At 44.6% G+C, this 18,980-nt stretch overlaps 1 long non-coding RNA gene across 1 annotated transcript in view; it reads right to left on the reverse strand.

Annotated features, from left to right (window-relative positions):
• LOC144770648 (uncharacterized) overlaps positions 1 to 2,280 on the reverse strand; it is a 36,956-nt gene extending 34,676 nt beyond the window's left edge. The window contains exon 1 of the long non-coding RNA XR_013598965.1: positions 1,973 to 2,280. This is a non-coding gene — a long non-coding RNA (uncharacterized LOC144770648). The remainder of the gene's footprint in view (positions 1 to 1,972) is intronic.
• Between the last annotated feature and the right edge of the window lie 16,700 nt (positions 2,281 to 18,980).

The raw sequence follows: 18,980 nt of genomic DNA on the forward strand, positions 1-18,980 counted from the left end.
GATTTTGGGCCTTATGGTCAAACGTATTTGGGGGGGTCACAAAACTTTGACCGGCCAAAATCGGAACCTTTGTGACCTCAAAATAGCATTTGGTTATGTTCAAAACTTCAACTACATACCAAATCACAAATTGAAAAGGGCATGTTTACAGTGTACCTTCAAATTTGTGATTTATTAAGGTACTTGCCTATGGTTTACGACAGCAATTGTGGTTGCAAATCATTTATAGGTTACTGATACCTCAAAGAAGGTGGTATCACTCTAGCAAACAGGAAGGGGTCCCCTAAATGCACGTTCCTCTTTGTCAATGTTATAATAAACATTTTTTGGGAGTAGGCAGTGGTTCCTGGGTCTGCTGCTCACCTGTAAAAGGCTTTAGAAGTTGTTCTTTTTCAGTTTTTTAAGTGCACCCTGTTTTCCTTTAAGGATTTCTAGACCTTACCATTAACTGTGCCCAAAAACATTGTTTAAATTAATATAGTAAATATGTATATCAGTTCCGGGTACCCAGGGGCAGCAGATGATACCCCGACACTGCTCTTGCTGTCAGTAAATTCAGGCATCAACTTAGGCAGGAAAATAAAGATGTCTCCAAGTCCCATATTTGCTCTCTGTACATTTCAGTTAAAGGTAGACCGGACGTATAAAATAAATTGATTTCTTTAATTAAAAGCATTCAGAGACAGTGATTTGCTGATCCCGGCAGTCCACGAACCATGTGATGGCAGCGATTTGAAGTGGGTTGCAAGTTACAACCTACCTGATGCATATCAATGAAGAAGGTCAAATTATGAAAACTTACGAATCAGAATTTTGTGTACCAATAAGTTTCAACATATGTTAGTTTGCAAAAAAAACAAAGCACTTAGTAAAATGTAGGTAAACACATTGTGACCGCTTTTTCCCAATGCATTGCACGAATGTTAGGGCGTTGATCACTTTGATGGGTCCATGGTCATAATAACTACATGTTCCAAGGGTTTTTCTCGCTTTATATTACTAGTAACAATTATACAAAGTTTCGAGAATTTCCTTCAGTATAATCAAAACGATTTCTTCTGTTTTCTGCTTTAGATATCTTTTCTTCGTCATGAAATGTGGTAATTAAAGGTCCATCTTAATTTACATTCTAATCATTGCAGGAGCCCGTCTCTCACTTGCTTCTCCTTCAGAGATTCAACCTAACAATGCAGTCACTGATGAGCACATCTGTACATGGCAGTCCAGAGTTATTCTTAAGGCCGTATGCAGAAGTAAAGAGAGGTGGGCAAAATAACTAAAGAAAATATGATGAAATAGAAAGTACCTTAACTTTCAACGATCTTAAGAAAAACTGATACGAAAGGGAACATCTGCATCACTTATCATGGTGAAATGATGGCTGTCTTATGTATGAATTCTCCCGCCTGTCCAGACCATAGCTAACACCACTTTACATTCTGGGACATGGAGTTTCACTTGTCCCCTTTTAGGTTAAAACTAAAAAGGCTCAGAATGCAAAGAATTGTGGGATGTCGACATTGTGAATGTCCCAGTCAGATTGGTTGTTAAGCACCTAGAAGAGTCGTATGGACAAGATATCATGGAAATGTATTAACCCACTTAGGGGAGTAGCAGATGTGAGACCATGCAAACTGTATTTCCAATGAATACAAGATTGCACCCTCGAATTCCCCCTTTTTACCCCAGCATTGTTAGAGGAACTTGAACTGAAGTGTGCAGAGAGTAAATACGAGTCTTCAAGATACCTTTATCTTCCGGCATAGCTTGATGTCTGAATGTATTGGTAGCAGGAGCAGTGTCTGCTGCCCCTGGGTACCCAGAACCTCTATCAATATTTTTATATAGTAATTTAAACAATGTATTGGGCACAGCACAGAAAAGGGTTAGGTCTACAAATTATAGTTTGAAGTACCTGCATCTTTTATAAGTAACCCAAAATACAAAACAAAGAATAGATATTGAAACATACCTGCTTTCAATTCAGCTGCGGTCAAAGTTTCCTCTCAGAGACTGGCTGCAAGTGGGTACGTCGAAAGCACCGCGGTTTATATATCCTGACATAATTCACCGAGGTATCACTTGGGGAACATTTGCACAACTCTGTCTGTGAATAAGCAAGACCTTCCAGGTTTGGGTGCGGCCGACTCATGAATGTTCGTACAAGTCACATACTCCCTGGAAATATACTGTGTGAATCACGCACCGGGTCACGAAATTGTACCTTTCCTCAAAGCATAGGTAGTGTTACACCTGCTGAGAGCTGAAATTAATACATGTTTGCACCGTGCAGCTATTCCTGATGACCTATTCTGAACTATTTTTGTCTTTCACATAATTTAGGGAAGTTCAATGTAATATTTCACAAAGACAAATTTCCCTGCTATTATAATAGTTCAAGGGCGTTCTCTTATTTTGCAAGACGTTGCGTATTCTCACCATATTATGTACTTGTAACTGTGATGCGTTCTCGCGTTACTGCAACAACAAGGGTGATGTCCTACGACATTTCAAGTTAACACTGTTAATTGTATGAAACCATGGTGTGTTTGGTTTTTTTGCAAACATGTGGTGTAAGTTGTTTTAGAAAGGTTGTACCCGAAAGCAGCACACTGGCAATGGTTACCTAGTATCCTCGAAAGCTTCTGATCAACCCTTATCTAAAAAAAATTAGATTTCTGCACACACCTGAAAATGGATTCCTCCTCATTTTCAAAAACTCTTGGACATCATTAAATACTGTAGGGGCGACATTTTCTTAATACCTCACGGCATCACATACGTTAGAATATAATTTATTTTTCTACGTCATACAGATCGGGTAATTTTCTATTGGGAAATAATTAGGTCATTTTTGGTAACCAGATACATCATCTGGTAAAAGTAGCATGTGGGGATTCTAAGCTACTACGGCACAGAAGGGCTGGTATGTCACACTGTCATTCTTGCCACCAATATGGACAGTACGTTTTGCAATTACATGAAGATGTGACATGTAGAGTCATGACGGTTTTCCTTTTTTGCTTTCTAGATTAAAACTTTTTTTGAACGTAGCACAAAAATATAAGGCCTTCTTGAAACAGATGTTAAGTAGGAAAAATGTATTAACTTATCTTAACATTTCACATATTGAAGTGTCTCATAGGATTATGTACTGGAATGTTATTAATAAAGTACAAAACCAATTGTGAATAGGATGCACACTCCTTTTCACAATAATGACCTCACCCTTAATTAAATAGATGTAAATACTTTTTAACTGTCACCCTTTCGGTTGTCTTCCCCCAAAACATTTGCCTCACTCCTCCAATTTGCTAATCTTGTTTTTGTTGGCCTAGGGCTCTGTGCACTTACCCACTGCTAAAAAGCACCAAAGTGTGTGTGCTCACTCCATAAAACATGGTAACATTGGCCCACACCCAATTGGCAGATTTATTTTACTTACTTGTCACTAGTAAATTTGCACTTCGTTTACCCAGGGTCTGCCAATTAAATGTCACTAGTGGGGCTTTAGCAATAATTGCACCACCCATTCAAATATGTCTCTAGCCTTTCATTGCAGTCTGTGTGTGCAGTTTAACTGCCATTTCGATCTGGTAATGTAAACCTTCACCAGGGCTAAACCATCCTTTTATTACCCCTAGGGTAGGCCCAAAACAACCTATGGTGCAGGGGGCAGTGCATTTAAAACGTTAGGCAAGTATTTTAACTTTTACATGTCTTGGTAGTGAAAAGAATCTTAATTTGTTTTTCAATACTCAAGGCCAAATTCTCCCTTAGGATAACATTGGGTTACTCTTTACATGGAATAAGTCATAACTTTCAATTGGGAGCAAGTAGTAATGATCAGTTTGGTGTCTAATAAATTGCAATTTAAAAGTTGGATTTTCAGTTACAATTCCGAAACCTTTAGAAAGTTGGCATTTTCTTGTCCCAGCCATTGTTGCCTGCAGCCTGTATCCTGGGTCACATGACTAGGTGTAGCTGGCAGTTGGTATGTGTCTATTTCTCCCAGACACTGAGATAAAGGGGGAATAGGTGTTGGCAGGATGGGACATCTCTGAGTTGATTGTGGGAGGGGGCTGTCATCTATCACACTTACACATCACAAAGGCTCTGCTGCTGCACCTTCACAAAGGTTTTTTGCACCAGTCTGTTGTGCCACCAGACAAGCTGGGGCCAGAGCAGGGGGGGGGGGTGGAAATTCCAAACGACCCTCGGGTCTAGGAGCAAAAATCTCCAGGACCTTCTCCTAATTCAATGCTGGCATGAAGTATGAATATTGGACTCTCAGACTCATCTCTTCAGTAAGGATGTATGATGGAACGGGGTGTGGCTTGCAGGGGCAACATGGCGGAAGTGTTCTGAGCTCACTCTGCCACTGATCCCCTTTATCAAATAAATTTCTCTGGCACAGACATAAAATCCACAGTGCGGAGCCGCGTTGGATCAATGTGCAAGCCCCCAGGAACCGATTTGTGCAAAGATACCTGTAGGGCGGCAATTGCCTAAACATTTGGAACCAGATTTCAGACCACAGCTAGAGACGTGCGTCCAGGGGGGAGCGTGAGCAGGCACCGGCAACAGAGGAAGTGCACATCGCACCACTCAAAGTGGAGATGAAAACCTGTGATTGATGCTATGAGCACACCACCCAATGTGAGACGGGGTGAGTGACACTGCATCCTGAGGCCTTGGGAGTGCCCGGCGTTGGGGCCTGGTCTGTCACAAGGACCAGGCAATGTGGATGGGGGGGCGCCTGCCCCAGCAGTAAAGACTAGCGGTGGTGCAGCCCAAGTGAGAGTAGTGATGGGAGACACTGCTACTCTGATCGGACCTTACCTCTGGGAGTGGCCCGATCTTGGCCAGCTCTTGCTGTTGATGCGACGTGCATTGGGATGTGCAAACAGTGGTTGCTGATGGGCCCCATATCGCACCTCTGCGTGAAGGAAGGAGAGTGTTGCTGCCGGCAGCGCAGATTGGTGAGGGAAGAGAAGGGCGACAATGCGGTCTGACCATGGCTGTGGGAGCAGTGTGTGGCCTGCTTAAAATACTTGGTGGTGCAATGCGTGCAAGGGCCTTCAGGCGTGCAGTGGTAGACATTGTTTACAGCGCTGCTTGAAATGGGAAGAAGTGGGCGGCACAGCCACTTCAGAACCTGATTGTGACCTCGGGAGCAGTTGGGCTGAGGTCTGATAGTATTGATGACACAGTTGCTTGTACCCCTTCGAGTACCAACTACTAAACAAGAAAAGTGAAGAGACTCTGGTGGGTGTCTGTGGCCCCTTACTTGTAGGGCATTGCCATAATAGGTGCCTGACACTGAGGAAAAATAACTGCAACAGGTGCCGCCTGCAAAGGGAAAGGAAAGACGGTACGGCAAAGTGAGTACTAGTTTAGACATTGGCGGGGACCAGGCCTGGGTCTTGCCTGTTTCCACAACAGCAGACATAGGGGACCACTGGAGAGCCAGGAAGGGGGACAGAGATTGCCATAGGGATCCATTGGAAAGAGTTGCATTGTTGCAGAGGGTTGGGAAGAGGGTGCTGAAGATGGAATGTGGAGGGTACTGCATTTGAGGGGTACAACCAAACCACAACAGCTGGCCATGTGAGTGGAGGGACTGTAGGGACTTCTCCTGCTGCTTCTTTCATTAAGTACTGCACAGTGAATAGGGAAGTCTTTCCAACTATACTGCTTTGCTCTGCTGGGAGTGTCGCACCTTCTGTTGTGCACTAAAGAAATTGGCTGGACCAATGACCCACACTAAAGGCACCGGGTCAAGGACCTCCTTGCAAGTTGCTGGCTCTACATAAATTGTTGGAGTGCACAGGGGTAAAATGTATTAGTCCCTCTCCAATTAGTACAACAGTAGGGAAAGTATTGGATTGCAGAGGAGTAAAATGTACTATTCCCACTCCAGGCAGTGCAACTGTAGGGAAAGTGTTGGATTGCGGTGGGCTAACGTACTATTCCCACTCCAATCAGTACAATAGTAAGGAAAGTGTTGGAGTGTGGAGAGGTAAAATGTAATATTCCCATCCCAGTCAGTACAACAGCAGGGAAAGTTTTGGATAGCTGAGGGGTAAAATGTACGATTCCCACTTGAGTCAGTACAACAGTAGGGAAAGTGTTGGATTGTGGGGAAGTAACATTTACTATTCCCCTCCTATAAGTGCAACAATAGGGAAAGTGGTGGATTGCAGAGGTCTAAAATTTACCATTCCAACTCCAGTCCTTACAACAGTAGGGCAAGTGTTGGATAGCGGAAGTGTAAAATGTACTACACCCACTCCAATAAATGCAACAGTAGGAAAAGTGCTGGAATGCAGAGGGGTAAAATTTACTATTCCCACTCCAGTCAGTACAATAGTAGGGAAAGTGTTGGATTGTGTGGGGGGTTTGAGATTACTGTTTCCACTCCATTCAGTGCAACATTAAAAACAAACAAAATATCTTGAAAAAAAATTCTCAAAAACAAAGTGAATAAAGAAAAAAAAAATATGTACAAAAAACTACAAATATATTTAAAATAAAAACATTAAATATAGAAATTTGATAATATGTTAAATACATATCACAAATAACTACAAATAGTATTATAAATACAATAGAAAAATAACTCTCAAAAAAATTAGGGGCAGATTTATGTTAACTGGCGCATCCCCAGGGATGCGCCAGTTAATGTGCGCCACAGTGCGCCACTGCTCCGCGACCCATGGTGCAAGGCAGTGAAGATGCGTGACGCATCTCTCGGCGTACGGGCGGCGCATTGCAGGAGTCATGTCGCAAGTGCGACATGACTCCTGCAATGCACAGGGGCCACCTCTTCAATGCATGGTGCGTCACCCTTACGCCTGCTTCAAGCAGGCGTAAGGAATTGACGTAGAAAGTGACTGAGTGAAATCTCATAGATTTCACGCAGCCACTTTTAGGAGGCGTTCCTGCGCAGGAACGCCTCCTTATGGCGCAGGGGTTTCCAACGTGAACCATCTCCTAGATGCGTCACGTTGTAAATAGGGCGCATTGTTTGCACCGCCGTTGCGTCACATTACGTGACGCAATTGCAGCGCAAAGAGGCGCAAGTGCCTCATAAATCTGCCCCGTAGTATTTCTGGGTTTTTTTGGTTGATGTTTTTATTGGTATTTACAAGATACATTATACAAAAGAAACATTGACTTAGTGTTTTTCGGCTTTGGTTCTCTGGGGTCAGATTGATTGTCTTGTCGGTCATATTCTTCTTGTCTGCCCCGTGAGGTCTAGTTCACATTAAAGAAAAAAACCATAAAACATACATCACATAGAATGTTGTGATTGGGTGCGTACTGAGTTGGAACATAACACATTTAAGGTAAATGGTGTTTATTTGGTGACAGAACGCCAGAGCTTGTTTTGTTTGTTTGCCAGGCGTGAGTTATCTATGGGGGTTTATAGGTGTTTAGGAATCTGTCTAGTTTCACCCACATCCCTCTGTCAGCGTGCCTCCCCGGTGCGTGTCTGAGTGCAGTGCTGTCGGCTCCTCTTAGGAAGGTCACCCAGTTCAGCCACCCTTTGAATGTGGCTTTGGAGGTGTCCTTCCACTTGGCTAGTACTGTTTTGACTGCAGTCGTATGAAGGAAATCTAGGAGGTTTCTGTCCTCTTTAGTAGTAATGTCTGGTGTGATATGTGCTGTGATAGTTGTGGCAAATGTTTCCTTTATGCTGCAGCCTAGGGTTTTTTTTTGTGAAGTTGATCACTTTTTTCCAGACGTTTTTGACCTTGGTGTAGCGATAGATGAGGTGCTCTTGGTCCCCTCTATCCGTGCCACAGTTCCAGCAGGTGTCATTGTCTCTTATGCCTATCGAAGCAAGGCGGACTGGAGTCCTGTATGCTTGATGCAGGAGGCAGAATTTAGTTTGAGCCAGCACTGAGGATATCATATTTTTTGACGTAGTTGCCCAGAGGGTTTGTAGTTCCTGTTCTGTGAGTTTGGAGCCTATTTGGGTTTCCCAGTAGCTGGTGATTTTGGCGATGAGTTTGGTGGAGACTGGTTGGAGTAGTTTGTAGAGGAGCGAGATTTGGTACCCTGTTTTGTTTATGGTTTCCATATATTGGAAGATCGATGGTTTCTCTTTGCTTAATTTTGACTTTGTTAATGCAGTTTTTATTGCTAGGAAATTGTATAATTCTATGTCTGATAGGTTGTATCTTGTTTTCAGGCTGTTAAAGGTATGGGATTCTCCGTCAGCTTCTAGTTGAGCTGGGAAAGAGATTCCTATTTTTCTTCATGCCACCATGTCAAGCGGTTTGTCTCTGTATTTAATCTTGGGGTTTGCCCAGAGCGTTTCCCACTTCGCATCCCTAATTCTGTTAGCGAGTTTCTGATCTACTTTGAGCAGTGCGTGCCTTGTGATCCTAAAGATGGGGTTGTTCTTAAGTGTTTGTTTGTTAGATGTGAGGAGTGTTAGTGGGTTTGTGTTATTTAGAATTGCTTCCTCTATGGCGAGCCATGTGGGCGTGAATTGCTGTTTCGGGAGCACCCAGTGCATCCACAGTCTGACTATGAAGGCTAGTTGAAATTTTCTCAAGTCTGCTACGTTGAGTCCACCCAGTTTCTTCTCTAGTCTGAGTTTTTGGAGGCCTATTCTAAGTTTCTTTTCTCTCCATATGAATTTGTTTAGCATTCTGTCTATTTTCCTGTGGAAGTCATCTGTGAGTGCTGTGGGTAGCATACCTGCAAGATAATTAACTATGGGGGTGATCATAATCTTTACAGTGTATATTCTGCCCCACCAGGTGATGTATTTTGGTGACCAGGTTTCTAGTAGCTCCTTGATCTTCCCCAGAGTTGTTTTCTCATTTTGTTCTTAGGTGCTTGTTAGACTTTTCCCAAATTGTATGCCTAGGTATTTGACAAACCCAGGTTGCCAGGCCAGCCCGAGGTCCCTATTACCTCTCTTGTTGTGTGTATGTTATGGGGCAAGCATTCTGATTTATCTCTGTTGAGTTTGTATCCTGAGTGGTTTGCGTATGTTTCGATTGTTTGCATAAGTGCTGGTATGGATCGGTCCGGATTTTCCGTTATAATAAGCAAATCATCGGGATAGGCGGCGATTTTGGCTGTGGTGTTGTTGATTGTCACGCCTGCTATGTCTCTGTTAGCCAGAGTGTCTCTTATGAGGGGTTTGAGTGCTAATAGGAACAGTAACGGTGATAGCAGGCATCCCTGTCTGGTTCCTCTCTCAAGTTTAAATTCGGCCGAGGAGCTTCCGTTAATGGCTATCTGTGCTTTGGGATTTTTGTACAGTGCCATGACTTTCTTCATGTAGCTGTCACCTAGGTTGTGTGCTTGCATGCACTTCTCTAGGAAATGCCAGGATACTCTGTTGAAGGCCTTCTCTGCATCTAATGTGATAGCTACTGCGGAGATGGGTGAATGTGAGCAGCGCTCTATGACTTGACAGAGGAGTCTTGTGTTATCGTGGGAGATGCGTGTTTTCATATAGCCTACCTGTGTGTTTCCTATCAGTTGAGGTAGTAGTTTGTTTAGCCTTGTAGCAAGCACTTTGGCATATAGTTTACGGTCTAAGTTTATGAGTGATATGGGGCGGTAGTTTTTGGGTCATTGCGGGTCTTTCCCTTCTTTTGGAATTACAATTATGTTGGCTTGTGCCATAGTTTCTGTAACTCTACCCTCTTTGGCGCAATGGTTGAAGGTTTTGGTCAGGACTGGTAGAAGGAACGTTTTGTAAAAGGGTGCAGTGTACCTGTCTGGGCCCAGGGCTTTGTTTTCTTTTAGAGATTTTATGGCTAACGCGACCTCACTCTCTTTTATATCTTGGCCAAGTGTTCTGGCTTCTTCATCTGTTATCTTTGGTAGATTTAGTCTGTCTAGGTAGGCCGAACACCCCTCTTGGTCAATGTTGTCGTCCCTTGTGTAGAGATCCTTGTAGAATTCCATGAAGGATGTGTACGATATCCTTGTGTCTGGTGTGAATCTTGTTGTTTGGGTCTGTGATTGTGGTGATGCAGTGTTGTCTTTGCTTGCATTTGAGGTATGAGGCTAGTCTTTTTCCTGCCTTATTGTCTTCGCAAAGTTGATCTGTTTTGTATTTTCTTATCCACAGCCCTGCTCTTTCGCTGAGAATCCTGTTAAATTCGTATTTCTTCTCTGTAAGTTCTATCAGGACAGTTGTGTTGGAGGTGTCTTCGATATGTTTGGTCTCTAGTTGCTTTATGTCTGTTTCTAGCTGGTCTAGCTGCTTTTTGGCTTCTCTGCCTCTTCTGGGTTTGATTTCTATCAGTGTTCCCCTGACGGTCGCTTTAAGGGCGTCCCATAGGGTTTTTAAGTCTATGTCTGGTGTGTGATTCTCTTTTACATAGTCCTTGATGGCTTGATCTATTTTGCCCTTGTCCTCTTATCGCGTTATTGTATTGTTGTTGAACCGCCATCTGCGGGTGGTGTGGTCATTATGTTGGCCTGTTAGTTGTAGACTGATGTATGAGTGATCTGAGATTGTTCTTGCTGCGATGTCTGTGTGTTGTATGAATGAGGATGTAGTCGATTCTGCTGTAGGAGCTATGTGAGTTGGAGTAGAAGGTGTACTCTCTGGTGTGTGGGTGCTGTTGGCGTCATGGGTCTTGCAGGTCGAATCTTATACATGTTTTTCAGAGGGCTGTAGGAGGCAGGGGGGCGTGTTTGGGAGCTTGATTGTCTGTCCAGGGTGTGGTCTAGGACTAGGTTAAAGTCCCTGGCCACTATGTTCATGTCGTTTGTCTGGTTCGCTTCTAATTCTCTTGACACCCCCTCCCAGAATGTTGTGTCGTCTGTGTTTGGTGCGTATACGTTAATTACTAGTATGGTTTCTTTGCCTCTTTTTTTTCCTACCGCTGGTGAGCATGCTAGTTGGCCTATCCACCTTGCCCTGAGCTTATTTGCTTCTTCTATGGAGAGTTTGGTTTCTTGTAGGAGAATAATATCGCCCTTGGTTTTCGCTAGATAGTCTAGTGTTTTTTTCCTTTTTATTGGATGGTTTAGACCTTTGACATTGAGGGAGATAATCTTAAGTTCGGACAACAATGTGTTGTTGTTACTCATTGTATTGACCTGTTAATCGTTGTCTTGCGAGGAAGCGTTTACTGGGCCTGCCTTTTGTCTGTGTGCGTCCTATCTGTTCTTACTGGACAGCGTCTTACTCCAAGCTTTCTATCTAACGGTGTGGTATTGACAAGGACATGACAAACTGGACAAACATGACATAAGGAATAAACATGACGGACGTAACGAACCCTCTTCCCTCTTCCCCCTCCACCTCTCCCCTGCCTCCCCTCCCCTACTGCTGTGTTGAACTGTAGTCGAGAGACAGCAAGGTCCCTCTCGCCCCGCATCTCCCTTGGGATAGCGCTCTACTTTAGGTCGGTTCAGCCCTCCCCCATCAGTAGCAGTTATTTGCATAGTGTCTCAAATTGTGCTCTGGTTTTAAAAAGATGTAAAAGGATATACAAATTCCATTCGCTTGGTTGGTCTGTGCAGAGTGGTTTTTTTGTACCCTCTTTTGTTGTTCCGTGGGGTAGGTACTGTAGTTCAGCTTTCGTGCTTTCGGTGTGGCTGTAGTGTCTGTAATGGTTTTTAGCTTCTTTTAGACTTGTCTCTCTTTGAAGTAGATAAGGTAGTCTTTTATGAGGATCGGTTGCATTGTGAGTTGTGGTCTAATTTTGTGCTCTTCAGTGTGTTTTTTTTTTAATAGGGTTCTTCTTTATTCCGTCTCGTTGTGAGGATCCGGTGAGGCTCTTCTTTTGTTTGACATGGTTTGACATTCCAATACTTGTGATGTGGGTCCGTGATCGTGATAGTTCAGCTGGGTCTTCGAAGGTTAACATGACTCCTTTGGTGTTTATCCTGAACCTTGATGGGCCAGTGAATGAGAAGTTGATGTTTTCTTTCCTCATCTTTTCTCTTAGGGCCAGGAAGCCTTTCCTGATGTCTACTGTTGGTTTCAAGTAGTCTAGCGTGAGGATGATCTTATGTCCGTTCCATGTAAATTTGGGGTCTTCCTCGCTACTCCGAAGATGGCATCCACGTGGTGAGAGCGTAGTGGTTTGCATATTATCAGCCTTGGCCCTTTTCTGTTGGTTTGATTGAAAGCCGGGTCACTGAACGCTTTAAGATTTGTTAGCTTTGGTATAAGATTCTGTATCATTGCAACACACAAGCCAGTTTTGTCTTCTTCTCCTTCTGGTACCCCGAGAATTCTTATGTTCCCCTACCTTTGTCTGTCTTCAAATTCTGCTGCTTGCTTTTGGAGATCTGTTGTTACCTTAGCAATGTTGCCAATCGCTTTGCCTGTTAGCTGTGACCTGTCTTCTATGTCGCTGACCCTTTGTTCTACTGTTGATATTCTGTTGTTTGCCATGTGGATGTCTGCCCTGACTGCTGCCAGTTCGAGTTGTATGGCGTCAGTGTTTTTTTTCGTTGATTTGGCCAAGTCATGTACTTCGACTAGTTTTTTGAGAATGGCTATCTAGCGTGCTGCTAATGTCAGATTTCTGTTTGAAGGGGGATTTTGGGTGTCCTTCGTGTTTGTTTTTTTTTGGCTGTTGCAACAGTTTTCCGTCGGGTCCTGCCATCTTTCCTTTTTTTCAACTCCTTTTGGCAAGCAGGAGTTCAAATCTTTTGTTACTGTTCGTTGATGTTTGTTGGGTTGCCAGCTCCTGCGGTCTGGATTTGCTCTCCTCATCTGACCTTGGAGTGGAAACCTCTTCCTGCTTGTTTGCTCTCTCGAGCACTGCGTCTCTTGTGAGTCTGCTCTCAGCCGAGCTTGTATTTGTTATTTCTGGTAGGTGTGCGCTACTGTGATAACGCAGCACCGAACTGTCTGCTTGTACTGTCAGCCGCGCTCGTCTTTTGGATGTTGGGTGTGATCAATCTTCGTTTTGTTTTGCTTTTGTTTTCTTTCTCTTTCCTGCCCTTTATGCTCGAGACGGTGGTTTCGTTCGACTGGTTACTCCCTTACTCGTTCTTTCCCTCTTGTGTGCAAGGTGGTGCTTTGGTCGGCCTTGTTTGATTTTGTTTCGAGCGCTGGAGTGCCGCGCTGCGCAGGAGTGTGCTCTGACCTCGTGGGTGCACTGGTCTAGAGCTATCACTTGGTTTTGCCTCGGCTTAGACAGTCAGCGCGGTTTCTCAGTTTCTCGGCTTCTCGGCTCCTTAAGCTGCACCTTAAACTGAGGGTAATGGTCTCGTTGGTTGGTTGCTTCCTCTTGTGCCCTGCTCAACAGTCTTTGCTGTGCTTCCCTGTTTGCCCCCTTTGCGCTCTTGGAGTCTCGCCTTTGCAGCATTGTGCAGTTTTATGCAGCCGGTTCTGTTGTGTAGTCGGTTCTTTCTCTGTGGGCTTGTTGATGGGTTTTTTTTTCGCCTTCCGCTCTGCGTTAAGATGGCCGCCTCCATTGTGTAGTTTCAATTTCACTTACACCACCGTATCGGCAGGAGCCACTGGTCGTTTTTGGGTTGGTCATGGGAGGGGGGTCTTGCAGGGGGTGTAAGTGCTGACCTCTGTTGGACTCGGTCTATTGATCTCTCCTATTGTGTATATTTTGGCTGCTTTCTCTTCCTTTTTCTTTTCTGACCCTTGTCTTGCTTGCCCCGTCCCCTGTCCTGCTCCAAAATGGCTGCTTCTGTAGGCAGTTCAGTTTTGCTTTCGCTTACTCTCCCCGCCCCTCCAAAGGATTCGGTCCTACAGCAGAGGGCCGGGGGAAGTGGGCCCCTAGTCACTTTCTACCTGCCTTTTCCTGGTGGAGCTGAGGCTGGCTCCGCTGTCTATTAAGATACAGTCCCAACCGCCATCCCAACGGGCTACGTGAGCCCGTCTGAAGCGGAGAATTCCCTTGTAGCTTTACCTCCGACCGCCAGTATCATAATACTGACAGAAACCTATGATGCCGGGCATAAAGCTTCAACTCGCTGTCAGATGACTTTCCGCACACTGTTGCATTTTGGGACTGCTTATATGCACTGCAGCTGATTACCACCTGCTTTCAGTCAGTGTTAATTACCGACTCATAAATACAGAATTTCATGAAATTCGGTATTACCGATTTTACCTACATCTCTTTTCTCGTTTGACCGTTTCTTATTTACTGATTCGGTAAATTAGGAAACGGTTTTTCTGAGTCGTTAATTTAGAAATCGGTAATGAGGAATCGGTATTTACCGATTCCTAATTACCGAATCCTTCCCTACATCGCGCATGCCTGTTTATCAGTCGGTAACGGTGAAATTTACCGAATTTCACCGTTTCCGACCTGTATTTGGGCCCCCTACATATGGCCCTAAGTTTTAGAATGTTTCACATTTTGGATAAAAGGCACCACTAATATTAATACTGAGGTCTATCTCTCTAGTTGTTACCAGTCCAGGTACCTGCATGCGTGTACAAATGGTATGTCTTAAGCTGAATCCTATCTGGAGCCAATGCAGTGGTTAACAGTACACAGCAAGAAGGTGGAAAAACAGCCAGTAGAGGAAGGAAAGGATTCAAGATTATGTACACTGTATCTAGGAGTCACAGGAGACATTCATGAAGCCAATGCTGAGGCCAAAGCCAGGCAGAGCCGCATCAGTTCTTGTTGGTGAGATATGTAGGCTCCTTGTTGGTGAGATTTATAAGGTGCTACCACATCTAGCCACAAGAGGATGCAAAATTGCCAACAAAAGCCACCAAAAATGGCTTTGTTGGTAGGGGAAGGGAGCATAGAGGTGGTACACTAGATGAAAGCAAATGCGTAGAGCAATCTGAGATAGATAAGCAAATATATTTGTGTCACCAATGACCTAGGAAGTTTGCCAATAACATGACTAGGATATGCCGTTTAGATATTAAACTGCTGCTAACCCTATTCGTATAGCACTTGTAAATTTCAGAGCCTTACTCTTGGGAGGCCGGAGGTAGTAAAATAACCAGTGTGTAAATTTACAAACAAATTGTGTGGAAAAGGCATCTTTCCAGCCCCTTTGGGTATAGCCACTTTCTCACAGAACACTAAATGAGGCATAGTGAAAGTGGCCCCTAAGGTGAGCACTTGGAGGGAGTCACTCCTCTTGCAAGAAAAAGCTTTGAGGTGTTGTAATCAATATCTGACTAGAGAGCCCTTGGTGTTCTGCAGCTACGAATAGTTTAGCAGGTGTAGTTACACCAGCCCTTGGTGTTTCGGTGGCCATGGCACCCCAATTAAGACTATTTTTACCATCCAACCAGGGGACAAGGATCCATTTGCTTTGCTTATGTTTTGACCATAGTACCATTATCCTGAAACTGTTGATGCAATCTAATGACTAGGCATTGTGATCCGGTGCTCACTCAGGAACAGATTTTTACAAGTGCGCTGGAGTTGCAGTCATGGCTGTTAGTGGGGCGCAGCAGGGAGTTGGGAACACATCAAACAGGCAGAGATGAGGGCTGGGTGAACTGTGAGGGATCTGATGCAAGTGCAGGGGACGTCATTGTCTACATGCGTCATGGGATCAATTATGACTCTGCAGTATTAACGAGATCAAGTGTAATGTGAGCGAATTTGCTTGTCATCGAATAACCGCTTGTCTGTTTGCCCCAGTCCCATCCCTTGATTTTACCAGGTAACCCCCAGGGGTGTAGTGCTTCTTCTAGACAAATGAGTTGATGCATAAAGATTACAGTTTTCATGGTAACATCAAAAATCAGATTCATTCAATTAATTTGACTAGCAGCTCAGAGGCGGGTTTATGGGAGATACAGTCGCTGAGCTTCTCAGTTTTCAAACTGAAAGGGATCCCCTACGAACCAGCATGACACCAGGGACCTGCTCTGAAAAAAAGTAAAGAAATGTTAAGAAATTTTTAGAAAACGAATTCTGTTTTCCTTTAAGAAAAATGGCCTGCATTTGGGGAAAAAAGTTGCTTTAACTAAAAAGCGAACACAGACTTCACCACCAGCCCCCCCTGAACTTCCTTGCTGGGAGTTCTAACCTGCCAAGATATGCCTGCTCCTGTGTTGGGCCTCTGGAGGTTGTTCTTGATGCTGGGAGCTGGGTAAAGAGAAGCAACTAGAGAAGCATGACACATCCGCACCTATTTCCGATGCAACATCGCTGTGCGGGAAGAATTCCCAACCATATTCATTGTGCCGCTGAAGAAACTGATGCAGCGCCTCCCCGTGGCTCGAGAAATCACTGCAGGGCAAGTCTTGCGCACCGATCTCCGAAGTCCGAGATCACCACACTGACTCCGATGCAGGCCCTGCTGTGTGACGGCAAGAACCAATGCATAGTAGGATCATGGCTGGGGAGTCAACACAGGTTCATTGCTGCTGCATTGAGAACTCGCCTATCCCTGAATCGCCAAGTCTATATGTATATCAATACTCGGCCCGCAGTAAGAAACTATTAAGTAACCTCCCAGCCCAGTAAGAAAACCAACGCATCACCTCCTCTTCAGTAGGGAACCATTTCATCACTACCCCTGCGTGGCAGTAAAGAACCAACAAATCATGTCCCATGGAGCAAGGATTCAATAAATCACCTTCCCTCTGCATAAGGAACCGACGCATTATCTTCACTGCGGCTGTTTTTGTTTATGAATTTGACGCATCAAAGGTACTTTGTGTTGAAAGTGTTGCATCTATGGCTTGCTATGGAAAGAACAGTTTTCACCTTTTAAAAGTCATACGTTGATAACTGTATGTTCGATTTTTTTCATTTTGGTTTAGATAAAGATTACTTATTTTTCTAAACTAGTGTGGTGTACATTTGTAGTGTTTTCACTGTGTTACTGTGAGTGTGCATATAAATGCTTTACAAACTCCCTCTGAGAAAAGCCTACCGGCTACCAAGGGGGTGAGCAGGGGTTATTTTAGAAGTGTATTCCCCTTAACCTGATTAGTAATAAGGGTCCTTACTTGGACAAAGGTACAAACCATTACCAACTTGAGAACCCCATGTGTAAAACTAAGTCAATGAAAATATTTTCCAACTAGATTGTATGGAAATGAAAGCAATTTATTTAAAGTAGGCGAGGGAATATCTATTTTTCTGTGAATATTGTTAGAAGGAGGAAAAGCAAAGAGGAACAGAACAAGCAATAGTGATGAGGCATTTGCACTAGTTGAATATATTGTGCAGTTTGCTTTCAAAGTGAGAATAAACATTTGGCTGCATTAATTCATCAAAGCGAGAGATATTCTGTTCCGTCAGTGAAGCGAAGGCGAAGAGTGACATAGTAATTTAAGAGAAAGAAACAATGTGAACTGAAACACCGCTCTTGTCCACTCAGCACTGCTGAACGCCTACAATTACAGGTCGGCTGCGAATGAGCATCTTTTTCCAGTGCTGAGGTTTATAAAGGCTGGAGTATTCACTAAGGCACCAAACTTGTTTCTAAGTCATTTCTGATGATTGCATTATTTGGAGTTGATCTGTAGCTATATTTGGAACCAACACCCGAGTCCAGTGGTTCCTGATTTAGAGTGTCTCTCTTTTTGTCGCATCACTTGCAATCAGTCTTCTAATGGTGTTCTGTCTGGTTTGGCAGTGTAACTGTCTGCCAGGTGTATTACTATGTCTACCAGGGTGCAGGCAATGGGAGAACCAGCTACAATCGGTTATGGGGAACTCCTGAGCACTTTGTTTTGCTCTGCCCCTCTCCCCCTTTCACTGGCCAGGCTAGGGACATCAGACACACCACTGGGGGTGGAGCCAGCATTGTGGAGGGAAGGCCCAGCCCTATTCAGGTCCCAGGTGCACTCCTCCCTTCTATCAACATTCAGATCTCTCCATTCACCACCGGGGCAGACCCATCCTGACTCCTGGAGCCAGGCACACCAGCCAGCTCCAGCCAATCACAAGCCAGACAGCCAATTCACATTCACTGCACCAACATGCCAACTTCTAGAAGTGGCACTTCCACACTAGACACTATAAATCCGCGCACATCATCGCGCAGCATTTAATCACACTAATTCACACATACCAAACTCGACCCTGCACTCCCCACACATCAGGAACTACCATGGTCACACATATTCCCCAAGCACTCCTATGGGAGGGCAGGCCACTCACCACACATACACAGAGAGCTCACACACTTTACACTGGACATCAGTGAAAAAGTGCGCAGAGGCCTAAAATCACCAACACCAGGTTACAGAAATAGGCTAGGCAAAAGCAAAAGGTTTCGGGGTGAACCTGCCAAAAGGGCCAAGTCCAACAAAGGTGTATTACTATAAGTTATCTAAAACACTTAGGGGCCGATTACGATCTCGGTCGGAAGGGCACCGAATCGGGTTCAGCATTAGCGGATCCGATTCGGAAGCTGAATTTCCGTCCGAGTCGTACACGGGTCCGGATGTCGAAGTACGATGCGAACACGCACAAAATCTCCGTCCGAATCGTTTCCGGGTCCAAACCGCTCCGTGGTGCGCAATTGAGACGTTTCACGACTAAGCTAGTACGATGCTCGATTCGGACAGCCGGATCGAGTCGGAGCGTCCGGCTCGCAATAGCTCCCGGAGTTGGACTTCGGGGGTCCGCGTCGGACCCCTTGTTACCCACAGCCTTATGACTCAGACACAGAGGGAGACCCATGGGTCTCCCCAACACAGGCATGTATGGTGCGGAGGGCACCAATGCGTACTCTCTATAGGGGGCGCACTTGTCCGCGACGTACCCATTCAGTCAATGGGAGCCCATGTACGCATCGTACGACCAGCTCCCTTTGACTTCTATGTGAGTTCGACCGAACCGAGTCCGACAGCATACGGCTGCATCGTACTCGCTCGGTCGGACTGCAGGAGTCCGGATCGGTCGGAAACCACCCCGGATCCGGCTCGGTCAGAGTGCTTTCCAACCCAGATTGGAATCGGATACTTAGAGTAGACTTCATTCCCACACAAAGTAGCCTTACTCAATCAATCAATCAGATTTGGTAAAGTGCAATTTAACACCTGTATGGGCTTTTACCAAATGTCACAGTTC

This window comes from Lissotriton helveticus, chromosome 7, assembly GCF_964261635.1.
Source record: "Lissotriton helveticus chromosome 7, aLisHel1.1, whole genome shotgun sequence".
Lineage (NCBI taxonomy): Eukaryota > Metazoa > Chordata > Amphibia > Caudata > Salamandridae > Lissotriton > Lissotriton helveticus.